Source organism: Larimichthys crocea, chromosome VII (genome assembly GCF_000972845.2).
Source record: "Larimichthys crocea isolate SSNF chromosome VII, L_crocea_2.0, whole genome shotgun sequence".
NCBI lineage: Eukaryota > Metazoa > Chordata > Actinopteri > Sciaenidae > Larimichthys > Larimichthys crocea.
The window spans coordinates 2420911-2440885 of NC_040017.1; the positions used below are offsets into that span (position 1 = coordinate 2420911).

Consider the following 19975-nt stretch of genomic DNA (forward strand, 5'->3'; position numbering starts at 1 on the left):
TGTGGAGTTTCTGACCACAACTAGCTCTGTGAAGCAATGTCTTTACTAGTTACTTGTTTGGTTTGTATCGTTCACGAAGATCCATGCAAGCAGCACTTTGCATACATTGCAGGGTGTTTCGCGCTGTTCTTAAGTAAAGGCTGTGTTTGGCAGTAAAACAATATTACATGTATACACCGCATATTGAGCCCAAAAAAACTGCCTTTTGTTAAGGTGGAAAAAAAAAAGAAAAAAGACCTCAACACCAACAACACCAAAGATATGTGGCATGCAGTCCAGACCATCATAAGCTACAAAAGCTGGAGCTCCCCCGTCATGTGTGAGGCTATGTTGACAGATGTATGAGCACTTTGATCTCGTCAACAGAGTCATCTATGAAGTCTACTTCATCTCCAGAGGACTGAATCCACCATGTATGTGAGAAGAATTCTGCTGAGAGTGAATGTGAGTGAAGCTGCTGGGCCATGCACTAAGAATGTGAAGCAACAAGTTAGTTTATATCACTGTCACAGGAGAGTGTTCCCACAGCTACCATTGTCTCTGTACCTACAATAAGTCTGTAGCCTAAACAACTACTGCCCTGTGGCACCAATTTTGATGAGGTGCTTTGAGAAAATGATTCTCCAGCACATCCAAAACAACATCCTAACCAGCCTGGACCCTCAGCAGTTTGCATTCAGAACAAATTCAGTAGGTCCACGGAGGATCACATCTCCTCTGCTCTCCACTTTTCATACACCTTGGAAATAACACCACCCACATCAGAGCACAGCATTCAACATAATCTCTTCCATGAAACTGGTGGCAAACTGAACACATTTTGTCACACTTTGCAGCTGGATTTTGGACTCCAGACAGACACCAGACAGTTCAGACATAGTCAGACCACATCCATTTTGCTGTTGAACACTGGAACTGAAATCCCTGACAGAGAACTGTTAAGAAGTTAGTGGACAACGCTACCATCATCAGTCAGATAAAAAAAAACCAATTCATATTGGAAGTAAATCAACATTCTTGCAGCGTGGTGCACAGAGAACAACCTACTGCTCAACTTCAACAAAGTCAAGTAGCTGTTGATTTTGAGAAAAAGAAGGGAAAGACACACACTCCTGTCTACTACAGTGGAGCTGCGGAGGAGCAGGTGAACAATTTTAGCTTCCTGGGAATCAGAATCACAGAGAACCTGTCAGTCATCTTACATCTCCACCATGACAAATAAAGCCCAGAAATGGCTGTTTTTCTAAAATAAATATTACAAGTTCAAGTTTCAACTTTTATGGAGGAGCAACCTCAATTTCTCTCCGGCATTACATCATAAATAATAAATAATAGTGACTGACGATGGCTTTATTTGACCATTTATATAGTTTATGTTTTGTGTGTAGCATAATGGAACTACAACTTGCATTTCATTGTACAACCCTGTGTTGTAGAATACAAACATTGAACTAACACAGAAAAGCTGAACTATTTTGCAGTAAGTTAGTCTCAGATTGTCTCTCGCTTGGTCACACTCTCTTCTTCTCTTTGTACCATCCTCTGTCATCCTCTTCAGTCTCTTTGTCTCTGGCCTGCTCTGCCTCTGCTGAGCCTGTTTTTGTTGCCCGCTTGCTCAGCTCTAGTTCTGGTGTCCATTCCAGTGTCGCTCCTGTCACCAACCAGCTCTCCTGCCCTGGGCCTGAAAACCTCTTCTTCAAGTCAGTGTAACATCAAAATAATTAAAAATGTTTTCATTTGATGGTAGAAAAAGTACATTTTATGTTTTAATCTTGGCATGGCATTGAAGCATTGACAGATAATTTGTGCTGAAGTCAAATCAAATCAAACCAAATTTTATTTCTATAGCCCAAATTCACAAAACACATTTTGCCTCGGAGGGCTTTACAATCTGTACAGGGAGTGACACCCTCTGTCCTTAGACCCTCGGTTCCAGTGAGGAAAAACTTGCCTTGAGATTTGATTCCACAGAAGAGGAGCTTGATAGCTGAAAGCTCTGGCTCCTAGTCTACATTTAGAAAAATAGGAACCACAAGGAACCCAGCGTCCTGAGAGCGCAGTGTTCTAGAGGGGTAGTAAGGTACTATGAGCTCTTTTAGATATGATGGTGCCTGACCATGAAGAGCTTTGTAAGTAAGGAAAATAATTTAAAATTCTATTCTAGATTTAATAGGGAGCCAATGCAAGGAAGCCAAAATGGGAGAGATGTGATCTCTGATCTTGGTTCCTGTCAGAACACGTGCAGCAGCATTCTGAATTAACTGCAAAGTCCTAAGAGACTTATTAGAGCAGCCTGATAACAAAAAGTTACAATAGTCCAGCCTTGAAGTAACAAATGCATGCACTAGTTTTTCTGCATCTGCCTGAGAGACAATGTGTCTGATTTTGGTGATGTTACATAGTGTGAAGTGTATGTATAATAATAATAATAATAATAATAATAATAATAATAATAATAATAATAATAATACATTTTATTTAAAAGCAGAGATTTGAAGTTGGGCAAGTCAGTACAGTCACGGATGTGTTTGGGGAGAGAGTTCCAGTGGGAGGGGCAGCTGCAGAGAAGGCTCTGTCGCCCCAGGTTCAGTGCTGGGTGGTGGAGTAAGGAGGTTAGCATCAGATGAACGGAGGCTGCGGGATGGATTGTGGCGATGGAGCAAGTCAGTGAGTTAGAAAGGGGCCTGGTTAGAGGTTATAGAGGGTTTTGTGTGTGAGGAAGAGGATTTTGAGTGATGTGATCATGGGTGCAGGTGTGCAGCAAGGTTTTGGATGTACTGTAGTTTATTCAAAGTTTTGGATGGTGTGCCATAGAGGATGCTGTTGCAGTAGTCAACTCTGGAAGTGATGAAGGCGTGACTGAGGGTTTCAGCAGCGGGGAAGGACAGTGATGGGGGAAGTCGGGCAATGTTCTTGAGATGAAAGAAGGCAGTTCTGGTGATTTGGTTTATGTGATGTTCAAAGGAGGGATCAAATCAAATCAAATCAAATCAATTTTATTTGTATAGCCCAAAGTCACAAAGTACATTTGCCTCAGAGGGCTTTACAGTCTGTACAGGGAGTGACACCCTCTGTCCTTAGACCCTCGGTTCCAGTGAGGAAAAACTTGCCCACAAAAAACCTTTAACAGGGAAAAAAGGTGGAAGAAACCTCAGGAAGAGCCACAGAGGAGGGATCCCTCTCCCAGGACGGACAGACGTGCAATGGATGTCACGTGTACAGGACAAATCAACACAAACATATTGTACAATGACTGATGAAATGACAATGAATTACAATGAACGATAAAAATGATTACAGTAACAGATATGGTAGTAATAATGACAGTAATAATATATGTAGTGGGCGTCGTGCAGGATCACAGCAGCAGCCACGATCCACGAGAACCTGCTGGACGACAGAGCACAGAAACATAGTAACATGCATTAATGAGACATGTCCACAGATGGAGAGATGGAGAATGGAGAGATAGAGAGAGAAAGAGAAAGAGATAGAGAAGATAGAAGAGAGAGAGAGAGAGAGAGAGAGAGAGAGAGAGAGAGAGAGAGAGAGAGCAGAGAGGTTTTCAGTAAGGGAGATGTGTGGCATCTTCAACCAATACCGTGCCTGGCTAGGCATAACCCTGGGTGGGGTCCCCCAGCAGTCTAATCCTATGGCAGATAACTAAGGGATGACCTGAGCCAGCCCTAACTATAGGCTTATCAAAAAAAAGTCTTAAGTCTATTCTTAAAGGTGTTGACCGTTTCTGCCTCCCTAACCCAGAAAGGTAGTTTGGTTCCACAGAAGAGGAGCCTGATAGCTGAAGCTCGGCTCCCAATCTACTTTTGGAAACTATAGGAACACAAGGAGACCACCCAGCGTCCTGAGAGCGCAGTGTTTCTAGAGGGGTAGTAAGGTATTATGAGCTCTTTTAGATACGATGGTGCCTGACCATGAAGAGCTTGTAAGTAAGGAGAAGAATTTAAATTCTATTCTAGATTAATAGGTAGTCAGTGCAAGGAAGCCAAAAGGGGAGAGATGTGATTCTGATCTTGGTTCCTGTCAGAACACGTGCAGCAGCATCTGAATTAACTGCAAAGTCCTAAGAGACTTATAGAGCAGCCTGATAACAAAGAGTTACAATAGTCCAGCCTTGAAGTAACAAATGCGTGGACTAGTTTTTCTGCATCCGCCGGAGAGACATGCGTCTGATTTAGCGATGTTACATAAGTGGAAGAATGCAGTCCTCAAAATTTGTTTTATGTGGACGTTAAAGGACAAATCCTGATCAAAACAACTCCAAGATCTTTACAGTGGAGCTGGAGGCCAGGGTGATCCCATCTAAAGTAACTAATTCTCTAGAAAGAGATTGTTCTGAGGTGTTTGGGTCCAATTACAAGAACTTCAGTTTGGTCGAATTTAACATCAAAAAATTGTAGGTCATCCAACTTTTTAATCCTTAAGGCATGCTGGAGTTTAGTTAACTGATTGGTTGCATCAGGCTTGATCGATAAATATAATTGGTTGTCGTCACATAACAAGAAAATTGATAGAGTGACCGAATAAGTGTTCCTAAAGGAAGCATATATAAACTAAATAGAAGTGGTCCAAGTACAGAACCTTGTGGGACTCCATGACAAACTTTGGTCGCATGGAGGATTCATCATTGACGTGAACAAACTGAGATCGATCTAAAAAGTACGATTTAAACCAGCTAGGGGCGGTTCCTTTGATGCCAATTTGATGTTCCAGTCCTGTAAAAGAATTTGATGGTCAGTGGTGTCAATGCAGCACAAGATCTAACAGGACAAGTACAGAGATATGGTCCTTTGTCTGATGCCATTAGGAGGTCATTTGTAACTTTTGACTAATGCGGTCTCTGTGCTATGATTGCACTCTAAATCCTGACGGAAAATCCTCAATAGACTATTGTTGGAGAAAGTCAACACAGCTGATTAGCTACACTTTCTCAAGTATCTTAGCCAGAAAGAGGTTTTTGATACGGTCTGTAGTTGGCTAAGACCTCTGGGTCTAGAGTGGGCTTTTTAAGAGAGTTTAATTACAGCTACCTTAAAGGACGCGTGGTACATATCCTGATAATAAAGACAGATTAATCATACCAATAACGAATTACTAGCCACAGGTAAAACTCCTGAGCAGCCTGGTTGGGATGGAGTCTAAAGGACAGGTGACGGCTTAGCTCAGAAATGATTAAAGTTATTTAATGAAGGTCGATGGGAAAAAACAGTCTAAATACATATCAGGTTTTACAGCTGTTTCAAAACTTGCTGTATCAGAATGCAATCAATGCCTGTTGAGGGCAAGAGGTGAGGATTGTGTCTCTAATAGTTTATAACTTATCATTAAAGAAGCTCATGAAGTCATTGCTACTTAGACCTAGGAATAGATGTTCAGTAGAGCTGTGATTCTCTGTTAGCGGCTACATGCTGAAGGAAACCTGGGGTTGTTCTTATCTCCTAAATTAAAGAAGATAATAGGCTGCTCTGGCATTACGGAGAGCCTCTGTATGTTTGAGATTATCTTGCCAGACAGATGAGATTCTTCAGTTTAGTGGCACGCCATTTGTGTTCAGATTTACGTGCCTCCTGCTTAATTTACGAGTCTGGCTGGCTATACATGGTGTCTAGCCTTCTTTGTTAATATCTTCTTTTTCAGAGGTGCAATAGAGTCTAGAGTTGTCGTAAGGAGCCTGTAATACTATCAACAAGATGGTCTATTTGTGGGTGCTAAAGGAAGTAGACAAGTCCTCTGTTTACAGTTAACAGGCATTGAATTCTGCTGAAGGAATCACTTCCTTAAATTTGGCTACAGCACATAAGATAAACATCTGCTGTAGAAGCTTCTACACAAGGCTATAGTCCAGTAATGGAAATCAAAGGTTATTAAAAAATGGTCAGACAGAAGAGGATCTGTGGGAAGACTATTAATTATCAATTTCAATGCCATATGAAAGAACAAGACAAGAGTGTGGTTCAGACAATGAGGTCGGTTTATTTAACACTGACAAAAGCCAATTGAGTCTAATAGAGAGATAAAAGCAGTACTAAGACTATCATGTGGTTGTCCACATGAATGTTAAATCACCTACAATAATTACTTTATCTGTTTAAGGATCAAGCCTGTGCAAATTCTGCAAATTCAGATAAAAATCAGAATAAGGACCTGGAGCCGCATATACTGTAACAAATAAAATTGCTGCGAAGTTTTCCAGGTTGGGTGAGTGAGGCTAAGAAAAAGGCTTCAAATGTATTATAATTTAGTTTCGGTTTAGGATTTTATTAATAGACTTGAGTCAAATATGGCTCCAACTCCACCACCTCGACCAGTACTTCGAGGAACATGAGTATTATAATGACTCGGAGGAGTGGATTCATTTAAGCTAACATATCATCCTCCCTGCAGCCAGTTTTCAGTGAGACAGAACAAGTACGTATCATAGTCGATATTAATTCATTGACTAGGCAGCTTTAGATGACAAAGACCTGATATTCAGGAGTCCACATTTAATTCTCTATTTGGACTGTTTGGAGATGTTGATTTAATTTTTATCAAGTTTTTATGATGAACCCCTTCTTTGTTGTTTTTATCTTTAAATAATGTAGGTGGACGGGGGACAGAACAGTCCTATACAAAGGACTGGGTGGGCAACTGCTCTAATGGAGGCGCAGAGAAGCGTGTAAGACTGCAGCTCGCTTCCTGGTCTCAACTCTGGGTCGAGATGGTTTGTGGTCAACTAATAAACTTGGCCATAGTTCTAGATATGAGAGCTGCTCCATCCAAAGTGGGATGGATGCCGTCTCTCCTAATCAGACCAGGTTTCCCCAGAAAGGTGTCCAATTAGCTATGAACCCCACATCGTTTGCTGGACCACCCCTCGACGCCAGTGGTGAAATGAGACATGCGGCTAAACAGGTCATCACTGGTCACATTGGGGAGGGGACAGAGAAAACTACGGAGTCCGACATCGTTTTGGCGTATCACACACGATGAAACTTATTTTAGTGACCCTCCGATTGGCGTAACCGGGTGTCATACCCGCCGACGTGAATAACAATCTTACTGTATTACGCTTATCTTAGCCAGCAGTTTCAAAAAAAGACTCGATGTCGCCCCGCTCTGGCCCCCGGGATGCATTTAACTAGGGCCCCCAGTGTCGCTAACTTCACGTTTCGGACATGGAGCTGCCAATGACCAGAGTTGGCCTCTCAGCGGGTGTGCGCTGAGCGGGGAAAATCTGTTTGAAACGTGGAGCGGTTGGTGGTGTACCGTGGGCTTCAGTTTGGGGCTATGCCCCTTCGAACAGTCCACCCAGCCTCCCGGCTGCTCGGGAACTACCGGGGACGGCTAGCTGAAGCTACCTGTGGCTGTACCGCACCGGCACAGGGGACTGGCTAACTATAAGCCTACGGACTGTTCGGTGGGTGCGGTACCGTGCCTCTAACTCATGAGCCTCGCCTCCAAGCTACAAATAAACTACATTTATTACAAGTACCGTTATCACTAAAGGAGGACGAAGTAACGAACATGTGGCACACAGGACAGGAGAGAAGGAGGAGGAGAGAGGAGGAAGCAGAGAGGAGAGAGGAGGAGAGGAGAGGGGAGGGAGCAGAGAGAGAGAGAAGGAGGCAGGAGGACGCCATTGCTAAAGTAGGCTAGTAGTGGCTAACAGAAACTGGAGAAACTATCAGATTGGTAGTTACTAGAGTTCAGAGAGCTGTGTTGTGCACAGACAGAATAGTCAAAGAGTAGTGCGCAAGATAAGTAGATAGTCGCTGATGTGAGAAATATACGGAAATTGTTCAGGTGAGCAGAGCAGAGAAGCACCGTGGCAACAACACCGATACCGGAAGTGACACAATACGTTCCGCAAAGCACGAAGAGGAGGAGTCAGTCGGATCATTGTCAAAGATGACTCCGAGGTTGCGACTGTGGGCAATGGTGGAGTTGTTGAGCGGAAGAGTCTGGCGGTTTTGGTGAGGGATTTGGGGCCAAATGATGATCATGTCTGATTTGTCACAGTTTAGTCTGAGGAAGTTGGTCTGCATCCAAGATTTGATGTCAGCGAGGCAGTTTGGAGAGAGTGGAGTGAGTGGCGTGCCGGGGGTGATGAGTTGGTGGAGATAAAGCTGGACGTCATCAGCATAAACAGTGGAAAGGAGACATGGTGGGGAATGATGTTGTCAAGAGGAGCAGGTAGAGTATGAAGAGGAGAGGACCAAGCACTAAACCCTGAGGACACCATGGGACAGAGGAACAGTGGAGGAGGTGCAGTTGTTGATGTGAATGAATTGTTGCGGGCTGTGAAGTATGACTTGAGCCAGGCAGGTGCAGTGCCAGTGATGCTGAGGAACTCAGGCGGGAGAGAAGAATGGTTTGGTTTATGGTGTCCAAAGCTGCAGTGAGGTCCAGGAGGATGAGGATGGTGAGGTGGCCGGATACTGCGGAGAGGAGGATGTCATTGGTGACTTTCAGGAGGGCTGTTTCAGTGCTGTGTTGAGAACGGAAACCAGATTGAATGGTTTCAAGCAGGTCATTAAGCAGAGGTGGGCTTTGAGGGTGGCAACAATACGTTCCAGTATTATGGACAGAAAGGGGAGATTGGAGATGGGCTGGAAGTTTGACATGATGTCAGTTAAGTCCAGGTATACTCAAATAAAGTACTACATTTTTTTTTTTTTTACATTATTCATGAACAGCTCCACCGAGCAGTTGGGGTTGAGGACCTTGCTTTAAGGGCACCTCAGTGTGCACTGAGGGAGGGCAAGCATATCTACAATTTTCACCCAGATTTATTTTGCAAGTTTTAGGATTATAACGAAAGATCTTCCAGTCATAGCCCTCACAGCACCGCGCACACTGAATGTAAACCATTAGTCTCCTGCACAATCCAGCTGTTATTCTTTATTGACCACATGCATTCTGGAACTGTGCCTGAACTTCCAGCCTGCACCAAAAGTGGGAATGTGTTATGTCATGTAGGCTGACATCTGCAGCTTGTGTCACCTTCCTGGGTTTTTTGTTTTTCCACCTTTATTTCAACCTTATTTTCCATTACATTCTAACTGACTGTATAGACTGCACCAGTTTAAGCTCAGCGTACCTAATAAACTGGCAACTGGAGTGTATTTTTGGCTCGATCTGTGCCTGCTTCTTTGATGCCTTCTGCTCTTGGGTGTTATTGGAGACAACTTCTTTCTTTTATAACACTGAGCATTTAGTAGAGATGACTTACCAGTAAAACAATGTGCGTGTTTGTGGCTAACTGCTGCTAAGGCAAACTAACTTTGGGAATAGAAAATTCCTTCCAGCACACGATTTGAAACAGAAATCACATGCTTTATGAGCTGCTAGGTGGAACCACTACCAGTTTCACTGATATGAAATTCAAGCACAGATTTAATTTTGAGATGTTTGACATATGTGTAATGTCACACCACTGACTGCAAGCTTCCTGGCCATTTGGCTGCCTGAATAGATTATTTGGCAGTAAATAACACCCAGTGACATAAGCTTCTTTGAAGAAAGGTCACGCAAAAAAGACAGCACGCCTGAGTCTCGTACTACTCCACTGCTATTTACCTGGCATTACTGCTGGCAAGTATTCTGAGTCATGTTTAAATATCAAGCACCTTTGTAAATTCATGACGACTGCCCATACCAACAGGACAAGAGTACGCTCAGGAACATCAATGAAATACTGAAGCCTCATGAATAATGAACAGCTTTTCCCCACTGCTTCAGCTTCTGGTGGGACTGGCAGGACAGCAGGCGGTGTCGTCCTCTTTGTTGCCGTGATAATGCATAGTTCCAGTGGCCACGCAAAGAGATGCCTCTGACCTGAAGAATGGTCCTCCATTTTGCCTCTCTGTGTTAATGACTCTGTTTGAGACCGCTCTCTCTGTACATGAAGCTGGGAGGATTAGTTGCTCCTTCTCCCCTGTGGCCCCTACTGCTGCCAATTTTAATGGCGCCTTTGCGCGTCAGTTAGATGGGGGCTCACTGAGGGGGAACAGGATATACCTTGCTTCAGGAGGATGTTTGGATGGATAAAAGCTCAGACTGCCACTTCTCTCCTTTTATCTGTGTGTACAGTAGAGGCGGCATGAAGACGCATTTCTGGTGTTAGTCTCTTCTTAAAAAAACACGTGTTGGTTATCAATCACATCAGGACATGTTGCTTAAACATTTATTTAACTAAATCACAGACGTTGTAAACCATCTAACTTGTTTTACTAGAAAAAATTAGCCAGTCATTCTCCCTGGTACTGTAGCATATTCAGACGCTGCTTTTGTTGGGGGATGGTGAGACAGCGTCCGAATCTCTCCCTATGGAGCTCGCAGACAGGCGAAGTCTCTCTAATGAAAAGATGGCTGCTATCCCATCAGCTTACAAATGGCTATGTAGAACCCAGACTATGATCGAACAGCCCTCCACAGTTTCACAGAATCATAACCACGATCATAACTTGTTACAACAACCATTTTATGAGTATAATAATAATAAATATATATAAATATATTGTTCATATTTATTAATACGGGAATCATAAAATGACTAAAGTAGCTTTGGCTTGGGAATAAGAATGCATTACAGCCACCACCCACCAGCTACTTCACTGATTTTGGGACTGACTGGATCATAGACGCCAAAATCTTCAAATTGTTCAGATGCAAAAAAAAAGGTTTGTTGCTCCAATTTTTCTGCTCATCGTGAGTTAATGTACATAGGCTCAGGCCAACTCCGACCTTCTTCAGTGGGCGGGCAGCTATTCCTACATTTTGACTAGTCACAGACCATGACTGGGCCTTTGCTGTTAAAGCCCCCCCCCCCCTCAAATTTAAGCAGTGGAGGAGAGGCAAAGTGACAGTGACAACAGCACTGAACGACAGACTCACAGAGAGGGCGGACAGACAAAACACCAATGTGAGTATGCCAGATGGCCAGTACACACTGTCTGTGTAAAAAAAAACATCCTATGAATTATATAGATTATATGAACAGATGTGGCACCAATAATGCTGTTTTGGTTGTGTAAAAGCATCAAACAAAGTGAATGTTTATGAGAGAAGCACCTGAGCAGAAAATGCTGACCTAGTAAAATGAATAAACATCCCAACATGATTGTATTTGTGAAAACAAATGAGGTTGATCCAAGAAGCTGCAGCTTCAGTAGTTTTCACTCTACATGGACATTAAAAGAACCATGTTAAACATTCATATCTGTTTGTTTGTGCTACCAGTGTGATTAAGTTTGTTTCCCATCAGACTCACAGACATAATACATATATTTTCAGTGATGACAGATGGTATAGCTGGAGATTGGAGGCAGGACCTGCAGCGTGAGTGGAGGATTTAAAGCTTGGTGTCTTTCTCTTGTCACCCGTAAAGTAGGAGCCTCAGAACTGCAGCTGTTGTCCAAAAGCAACAATTGCTGTGGACCATCACATCACTTCAGTGTCGATTATTTGTTCTGCAGTGGTGGATCTAATAATTGCTTGTATATTTCTTTTCTATGAAAACCACATTTAAGTGTGTTTTGAGGCTTAGTCGTCATGAACACACATAGTTTCAACTTTCTGATGCATAATCAACTGTCATAAAACATTTAGAGAGTGTCATAGTTCTTGATAGTATAAACTGGAGATCACCCAGGGTAAAATAAATATCATGTTATCATATGTGTTAAGTACACTTATGCCATTTACGTATATTGATGCATTCTTCATAAACATATCTTGTGTGTGAGACATTCAAAGTGAAAAAAAAAGACAAAATACATTGTCAGTGAGCAGAGCAGAGAGCACCGTGGCAACAACACCGATACCGGAAGTGACACAATATTACGCAAAGCACGAAGAGGAGGAGTCCGGATCATGTTCAAAGATGACTCCAAGGTTGCGACTGTGGGCAATGGTGGGAGTTGTTGAGCGGAAGCAGTCTGCGTTTTGGTGAGGGATTTGGGGCCAATGATGATCATGTCTGATTTTTTTCACAGTTATTAGTCGAGGAAGTTTGGTCTGCATCCAAGATTATGTCAGCGAGGCAGTTTGGAAGAGAGTGAGAGTGATGGCGTTGCCGGGGGTGATGGAGTTGGTGGAGATAAGCGGACGTCACAGCTAAAACGTGGAAATGGAGCCATGGTGGGGAATGATGTTGTCAAGAGGGAGCAGGTAGAGTCTGAGAGGACGGCCCAACCGCACTACACCTGAGAGACACCCATGGGACAGAGGAACAGTGGAGGAGGTGCAGTTTTTGATGTGAATGATTGTTGTCGGTTCTGTGAATATGACTTGAGCCAGGCAGGTGCAGTGCCGTGATGCTGAGGAACTCAGGCGGGAAGAAGAAGGTGTGGTTTATGTGTCCAAAGCTGCAGTGAGGTCCAGGAGGATGAGGAGGGTGAGGTGGCCGGATACTGCGGAGAGGAGGATGTCATTGGTGATTCAGGAGGGCTGTTTCATGTGCTGGTTGAGAACGAAAAACCAAATTGAATGTTCAAGCAAGCGTCATTTAAGCAGAGGTGGGCTTTGAGGTTGTGTGGCAACAAAGAACGTTCCCAGTAGAAAATTATGGCTAAGAAATTATTTCCAGTTATCAGATGAACAGCTCCACCCGAGCAGTTGGGGTTGAGGACCTTGCTTTAAGGGCACCCTCAGTGGTGGCACTGAGGGAGGGCAAGCAATACTCTCAATTTTCCACCCAGATTTATTTTTGCAAGTTTTAGGAATTAAACGAAAGATCTTCCAGTCATAAGCCCTCACAGCACCGCTGCGCACATGAATGTAAACCATTAGTCTCCTGCACAATCCAGCTGTTATTTCTTTTTGACCACATGCATTCTGAACTGTGCTCTGACTTCCAGGCCTGCACCAAAAGTGGGAAGTGTTATGTCATGTAGCTGACATCTGCACGTGTGTCCACTCCGGGTTTTATTTTGTTTTTCCACTCATTTATTTCTACCTTATTTTAATCCAGGTACATTCCTAACCTACTGTATTAGACTGCACCAGTTTAAGCCAGCGTACCTAATAACGGGCAACTGGAGTGTATTTTTGGCTCGATCTGTGCTGCCTGCTTTGATGCTTTCGCTCTGGTGGTTTTTATTGGAGACACTTCTTCTTTTAGAACGACGAGCATTTAGTAGAGATGACTTACCAGTAAAAACAATGTGCGTTGTTTGTGGCTAGACTGGCGCTAATGCAAAACTAACTTCTGGGAATATAAATTCCGTCCATTAAAAGGGTTTTTGTGGGCAAGTTTTTCCTCACTCGAACCGAGGGTCTAAGGACAGAGGGTGTCACTCCCTGTACAGATTGTAAAGCCCTCTGAGGCAAATGTACTTTGTGACTTTGGGCTATACAAATAAAATTGATTTGATTTTGATTTAATAGGCTGCTCTGGCATTACGGAGAGCCTTCCTGTATGTTTTGAGATTATCTTGCCAGACTAGATGAGATTCTTCCAGTTTAGTGGCACGCCATTTGCGTTCAGATTTACGTGCCTCCTGCTTTAATTTACGAGTCTGCTGGCTATACCATGGTGCTAGCCTTCTTTGTTTAATTATCTTCTTTTTCAGAGGTGCAATAGAGTCTAGAGTTGTCCGTAATGAGCCTGTAATACTATCAACAAGATGGTCTATTTGTGGGTGGCTAAAGGAAGTAGACAAGTCCTCTGTTACAGTTAGACATGGCATTGAATTCAATGCTGAAGGAATCACTTCCTTAAATTTGGCTACAGCACTATCAGATAAACATCTGCTGTAGAAGCTTCTACACAAAGGCTTATAGTCCAGTAGTATGAACTCAAAGGTTATTAAAAAATGGTCAGACAGAAGAGGATTCTGTGGGAAGACTATTATATTATCAATTTCAATGCCATATGAAAGAACAAGATCAAGAGTGTGGTTCAGACAATGAGTCGGTTTATTTACACTTTGACAAAAGCCAATTGAGTCTAATAGAGAGATAAAAGCAGTACTAAGACTATCACTGTGGTTGTCCACATGAATGTTAAAATCACCTACAATAATTACTTTATCTGTTTTTAAGGATCAAGCCTGATGCAAATTCTGCAAATTCAGATAAAAATTCAGAATAAGGACCTGGAGCTCGATATACTGTAACAAATAAAATTGGCTGCAAAGTTTTCCAGGTTGGGTGAGTGAGGCTAAGAACAAGACTTTCAAATGTATTATAATTTAGTTTCGGTTTAGGATTTATTAATAGACTTGAGTCAAATATGGCTCCAACTCCACCACCTCGACCAGTACTTCGAGGAACATGAGTATTATAATGACTCGGAGGAGTGGATTCATTTAAGCTAACATATTCATCCTCCTGCAGCCAGGTTTCAGTGAGACAGAACAAGTCAGTATCATAGTCTGATATTAATTTATTGACTAGGACAGCTTTAGATGACAAAGACCTGATATTCAATAGTCCACATTTAATTCTCTTATTTTGGACTGTTGGAGATGTTGATTTAATTTTTATCAAGTTTTTATGATGAACTCCTCTTCTGTTTGTTTTATCTTTAAATAATGTAGGTGGACGGGGGACAGACACAGTCTCTATACTAAAGGACTGGGTGGGCAACTGCTCTAATGGAGGCGCAGAGAAGCGTGTAAGACTGCAGCTCTGCTTCCTGGTCTCAACTCTGGGTCGACATGGTTTTGGTCAACTAATAAACTTGGCCGTATTTCTAGATATGAGAGCTGCTCCATCCAAAGTGGGATGGATGCCGTCTCTCCTAATCAGACCAGGTTTTCCCCAGAAAGGTGTCCAATTATCTATGAAGCCCACATCGTTTGCTGGACACCACCTCGACAGCCAGTGGTGAAATGACGACATGCGGCTAAACATGTCATCACTGGTCACATTGGGGAGGGGACCAGAGAAAACTACGGAGTCCGACATCGTTTTGGCGTATTCACACACCGATGAAACATTAATTTTAGTGACCTCCGATTGGCGTAACCGGGTGTCATTACCGCCGACGTGAATAACAATCTTACTGTATTTACGCTTATCCTTAGCCAGCAGTTTCAAAAAAGACTCGATGTCGCCCGCTCTGGCCCCCGGGATGCATTTAACTATGGCCCCCGGTGTCGCTAACTTCACGTTTCGGACTATGGAGCTGCCAATGACCAGAGTTGGCCTCTCAGCGGGTGTGTCGCTGAGCGGGGAAAATCTGTTTGAAACGTGGAGCGGTTGGTGGTGTACCGTGGGCTTCAGTTTGGGGCTATGCCTCCTTCGAACAGTCACCCAGCCTCCCGGCTGCTCGGGAACTACCGGGGGACGGCTAGCTGAAGCTACCTGTGGCTGTACCGCACCGGCTACAGGGGACTGGCTAACTATAGCAGCTACTGACTGTTCGGTGGTGCGGTACCGTGCCTCTAACTCACTGACCCTCGCCTCCAAAGCTACAAATAAACTACACTTATTACAAGTACCGTTATCACTAAAGGAGGACGAGGAGTAACTGAACATGTGGCACACAGGACAGGAGAGAAGAGAAGAGGAGAGAGCAGGAGAGCAGGAGAGGAGAGAGCAGGAGAGCAGAGAGACGCCATTGCTAAAGCTAGGCTAGTTAGTGTGGCTAACAGAAACTGGAGAAACTATCAGATTGTAGTTACTAGAGTTCAGAGAGCTGTTTATGCACAGACAGAACAAGTCAGAGAGTAGTGCAGAGATAAGTAGATAGTCGCTGATGTGAGAAATATACGGAAATCTGTTCAGGTGAGCAGAGCAGAGAGCACCGTGGCAACAACACCGATACCGGAGGTGACACAATACGTTACCGCAAAGCACGAAGAGGAGGAGTCAGTCGGATCATTGTCAAAGATGACTCCGAGGTTGCGACTGTGGGGCAATGGTGGAGTTGTTGAGGCGGAAGCAGTCTGCGGTTTTGGTGAGGGATTTGGGGCCAATGATGATCATGTCTGATTTGTCACAGTTTAGTCTGAGGAAGTTGGTCTGCATCCAGGATTTGATGTCAGCGAGGCAGTTGGAGAGAGTGGAGTGAGTGGCGTTGCCGGGGGTGATGGAGTTGGTGGAGATAAAGCTGGACGTCATCAGCATAACAGTGGAAATGGAGACCATGGTGGGGAATGATGTTGTCAAGAGGGAGCAGGTAGAGTATGAAGAGGAGAGGACCAAGCACTAAACCCTGAAGGACACCATGGGACAGAGGAACAGTGGAGGAGGTGCAGTTGTTGATGTGAATGAATTGTTGTCGGTCTGTGAAGTATGACTTGAGCCAGGCAGGTGCAGTGCCAGTGATGCTGAGGACTCAAGGCGGGAGAGAAGAATGGTGTGGTTTATGGTGTCCAAAGCTGCAGTGAGGTCCAGGAGGATGAGGATGGTGAGGTGGCCGGATACTGCGGAGAGGAGGATGTCATTGGTGACTTTCAGGAGGGCTGTTTCAGTGCTGTGTTGAGAACGGAAACCAGATTGAAATGGTTCAAGCAGGTCATTTAAGCAGAGGTGGGCTTTGAGTTGTGTGGCAACAATACGTTCCAGTATTATGGACAGAAATTATTCATTATTCAGTGAACAGCTCCACCCGAGCAGTTGGGGTTGAGGACCTTGCTTTAAGGGCACCTCAGTGGTGGCACTGAGGGAGGGGCAAGCACTACTCTCAATTTTCCACCCAGATTTATTTTGCAAGTTTTAGGATTATAACGAAAGATCTTCCAGTCATAAGCCCTCACAGCACCGCTGCACACTGAATGTAAACCATTAGTCTCCTGCACAATCCAGCTGTGTTATTTCTTTATTGACCACATGCATTTCTGGAACTGTGCTCTGAACTTCCAGCCTGCACCAAAAGTGGGAATGTGTTATGTCATGTAGGCTGACATCTGCAGCTTGTGTCACCTTCCTGGGTTTTATTTGTTTTTCCACTCATTTATTTCTACCTTATTTTATCCATGTACATTCTAACCTGACTGTATTAGACTGCACCAGTTTAAGCTCAGCGTACCTAATAAACTGGCAACTGGAGTGTATTTTTGGCTCGATCTGTGCTGCCTTCTTTGATGCCTTCTGCTCTTGGTGTTTTTATTGGAGACAACTTCTTTCTTTTATAACAGACTGAGCATTTAGTAGAGATGACTTACCAGTAAAACAATGTGCTGTTTTGTGGCTAACTGCTGCTAATGCAAACTAACTTCTTGGGAATAGAAAATTCCTTCCAGCACACGATTTGAAACAGAAATCACATGCTTTATGAGCTGCTATAGGTGGAACCACTACCAGTTTCACTGATATGGAAATTCAAACACAGATTTATAATTTTGAGATGTTTGACATATGTTAATGTCACACTCACTGACTGCCAGCTTCCTTGCCATTTGGCTGCCTGAATAGATTATTTGGCAGTAAATACAACCCAGTGACATAAGCTTCATTTGAGAAAAGGTCACGCAAAAAAGACAGCACTGCCTGAGTCTCGAGTACTACTCCACTGCTATTTACCTGGCATTTACTGCTGGCAATGTATTCTGAGTCATGTTTAAATATCAAGCACCTCTTGTAAATATTCATGACGACTGCCCATACCAACAGGACAAGAGTACGCTCAGGAACATCTAATGAATAACTGAAGCCTCATGAATAATGAACAGCTTTTCCCCACTGCTTCAGCTTCTGGTGGACTGTGCAGACAGCAGGCGGTGTCGTCCTCTTTGTTGCCGTGATAATGCATAGTTCCAGTGGCCACGGCAAAGAGATGCCTCTGACCTGAAGAATGGTCTCTCCATTTTGCCTCTGCTGTGTTAATGACTCTGTTTGACCGCTCTCTCCTGTACATGAATTGCTGGAGGATTAGTTGCTCCATTCTCCCTCTGTGGCCCCTACTGCTGCCAATTTTAATGGCTGCTCTTTGCTCGTCAGTTAGATGTGGGCTCACTGAGGGGGAACAGGATTACCTTTGCTTCAGGAGGATGTTTGGATGGATAAAAGCTCAGACTGCTCACTTCTCTCCTTTTATCTGTGTGTACAGTAGATGCTGGCATGAAGACGCATTTCTGGTGTTAGTCTCTTCTTAAAAAAACACGTGTTGGTTATCAATCACATCAGGACATGTTGCTTAATACATTTAGTTTAATCTAAATCACAGACGTTGTAAACCATTCTACTTGTTTTACTAGAAAAAATATTAGCCAGTCATTCTCCCTGGGTACTGTAGCATATTTCAGACGCTGTCTTTGTTGGGGGATGGTGAGACAGCTGTCGATATCTCTCCCTATGGAGCTCGCAGACAGGCGAAGTCTCTCTAATGAAAAAGATGGCTGCTATCCCATCAGCTTACAAATGGCTATGTTAGAACCCAGACTATGATCAGAACAGCAGCTCTCCACAGTTTCACAGAATCATAACCACGATCATAACTTGTTCACAACTAACTCATTTTATGAGTATAATATATAATAAATATATATAATATATATTGTTCATATTTATTAATACGTGAATTCATTAAAACGACTAAAGTAGCTTTGGCTTGGGATAAGAATGCATTACAGCCACACACCACCAGCTACTTCACTGATTTGGTGACTGATCTGGATCATAGACTTAGCCCAAAATCTTCAAATTGTTCAGAGCATAAAAAAAAAGGTTTTTGCCTCCAATTTTTCTGCTCATCTGTGAAGTTAATGTACATAGGCTCAGGCCAACTCCGACCTTCTTCAGTGGGCGGGGCAGCTATTCCTACATTTTGACTAGTCACAGACCATGACTGGGCCTTTGCTGTTAAACCCCCCCCCCCCCCTCAAATTTGAAGCAGTGGAGGAGAGGCAAAGTGACAGTGACACAGCACTGAACGACAGACTCACAGAGAGGGCTGACAGACAAAACACCAATGTGAGTATGCCAGATGGCCAGTACACCACTGTCTGTGTAAAAAAAAACATTCTATGAATTTATATAGATTATATGAACAGATGTGGCACCATAATGCTGTTGGTTTTGTGTAAAAGCATCAAACAAAGTGAATGTTTATGAGAGAAGCACCTGAGCAGCAAACTGCTGACCTAGTAAAATGAATAAACATCTCCAACATGATTGTATTTGTGTAAAACAAATGAGGTTTGATCCAAGAAGCTGCAGCTTCAGTAGTTTTCACTCTACATGGACATTAAAAGAACCATGTTAAACATTTCATATCTGTTGTTTGTGCTACCAGGTGTGATTAAGTTTGTTTCCCATCAGACTCACAGACATAATACCATATATTTTCAGTGATGACAGATGTATAGCTGGAGATGGAGGCAGGACCTGGCAGCTGAGTGGAGGGATTTAAAGCTTGGTGTCTTTCTCTTGTCACCCGTAAAGTAGGAGCTCTCAGAACTGCAGCCTGTTGTCCAAAAGCAACAATTGCTGTGGACCATCACACTCACTTCAGTTCGATTATTTGTTCTGCAGTGGTGGGATCTAAATAATTGCTGTTATATTTCTTTTTCTATGAAAACCACATTTATAGTGTGTTTTAGGCTTAGTCTCATGAACACACATAGTTTCAACTTTCTGATGCATATATCAACTGTCATAAAACATTATAGATGTGTCATATGTTCTTGATATGTTATAAACTGGAGATCACCCAGGGTAAAATACAATATCATGTATCATATGTGTTAAGTACACTTATGCATTTACAGTATATTGATGCATTCTTCATCATAACATATCTTTGTTGGTTGAGACATTCAAAGTGAGAAAAAGACAAAATACATTTGGTCAAACTTTATTTTCTCTGTGGGACGAAGCTGTGGAGTTTTAATTGGGCAGTATTACATGCAAGAACCTCGGCCCCTCAGAGTGTAACATTGCGATTATATAACAGTTACCAACATGTAGATCAAAATGTATTCTGTGGGGCAACATTTCTTTGCTAGTGTCATGTCCTTTTCCATGGAGATACATGGGGTCTGACTAATAACTGGAAAACAGTGATGTCAGTAGACCCAGTGTA

At 43.2% G+C, this 19975-nt stretch overlaps 1 pseudogene; it reads right to left on the reverse strand.

The window, feature by feature from the left end:
• Nucleotides 1-3686: 3686 nt before the first annotated feature.
• LOC113746040 (uncharacterized) lies at nt 3687-16098 on the reverse strand (annotated as a pseudogene).
• Nucleotides 16099-19975: the final 3877 nt, after the last annotated feature.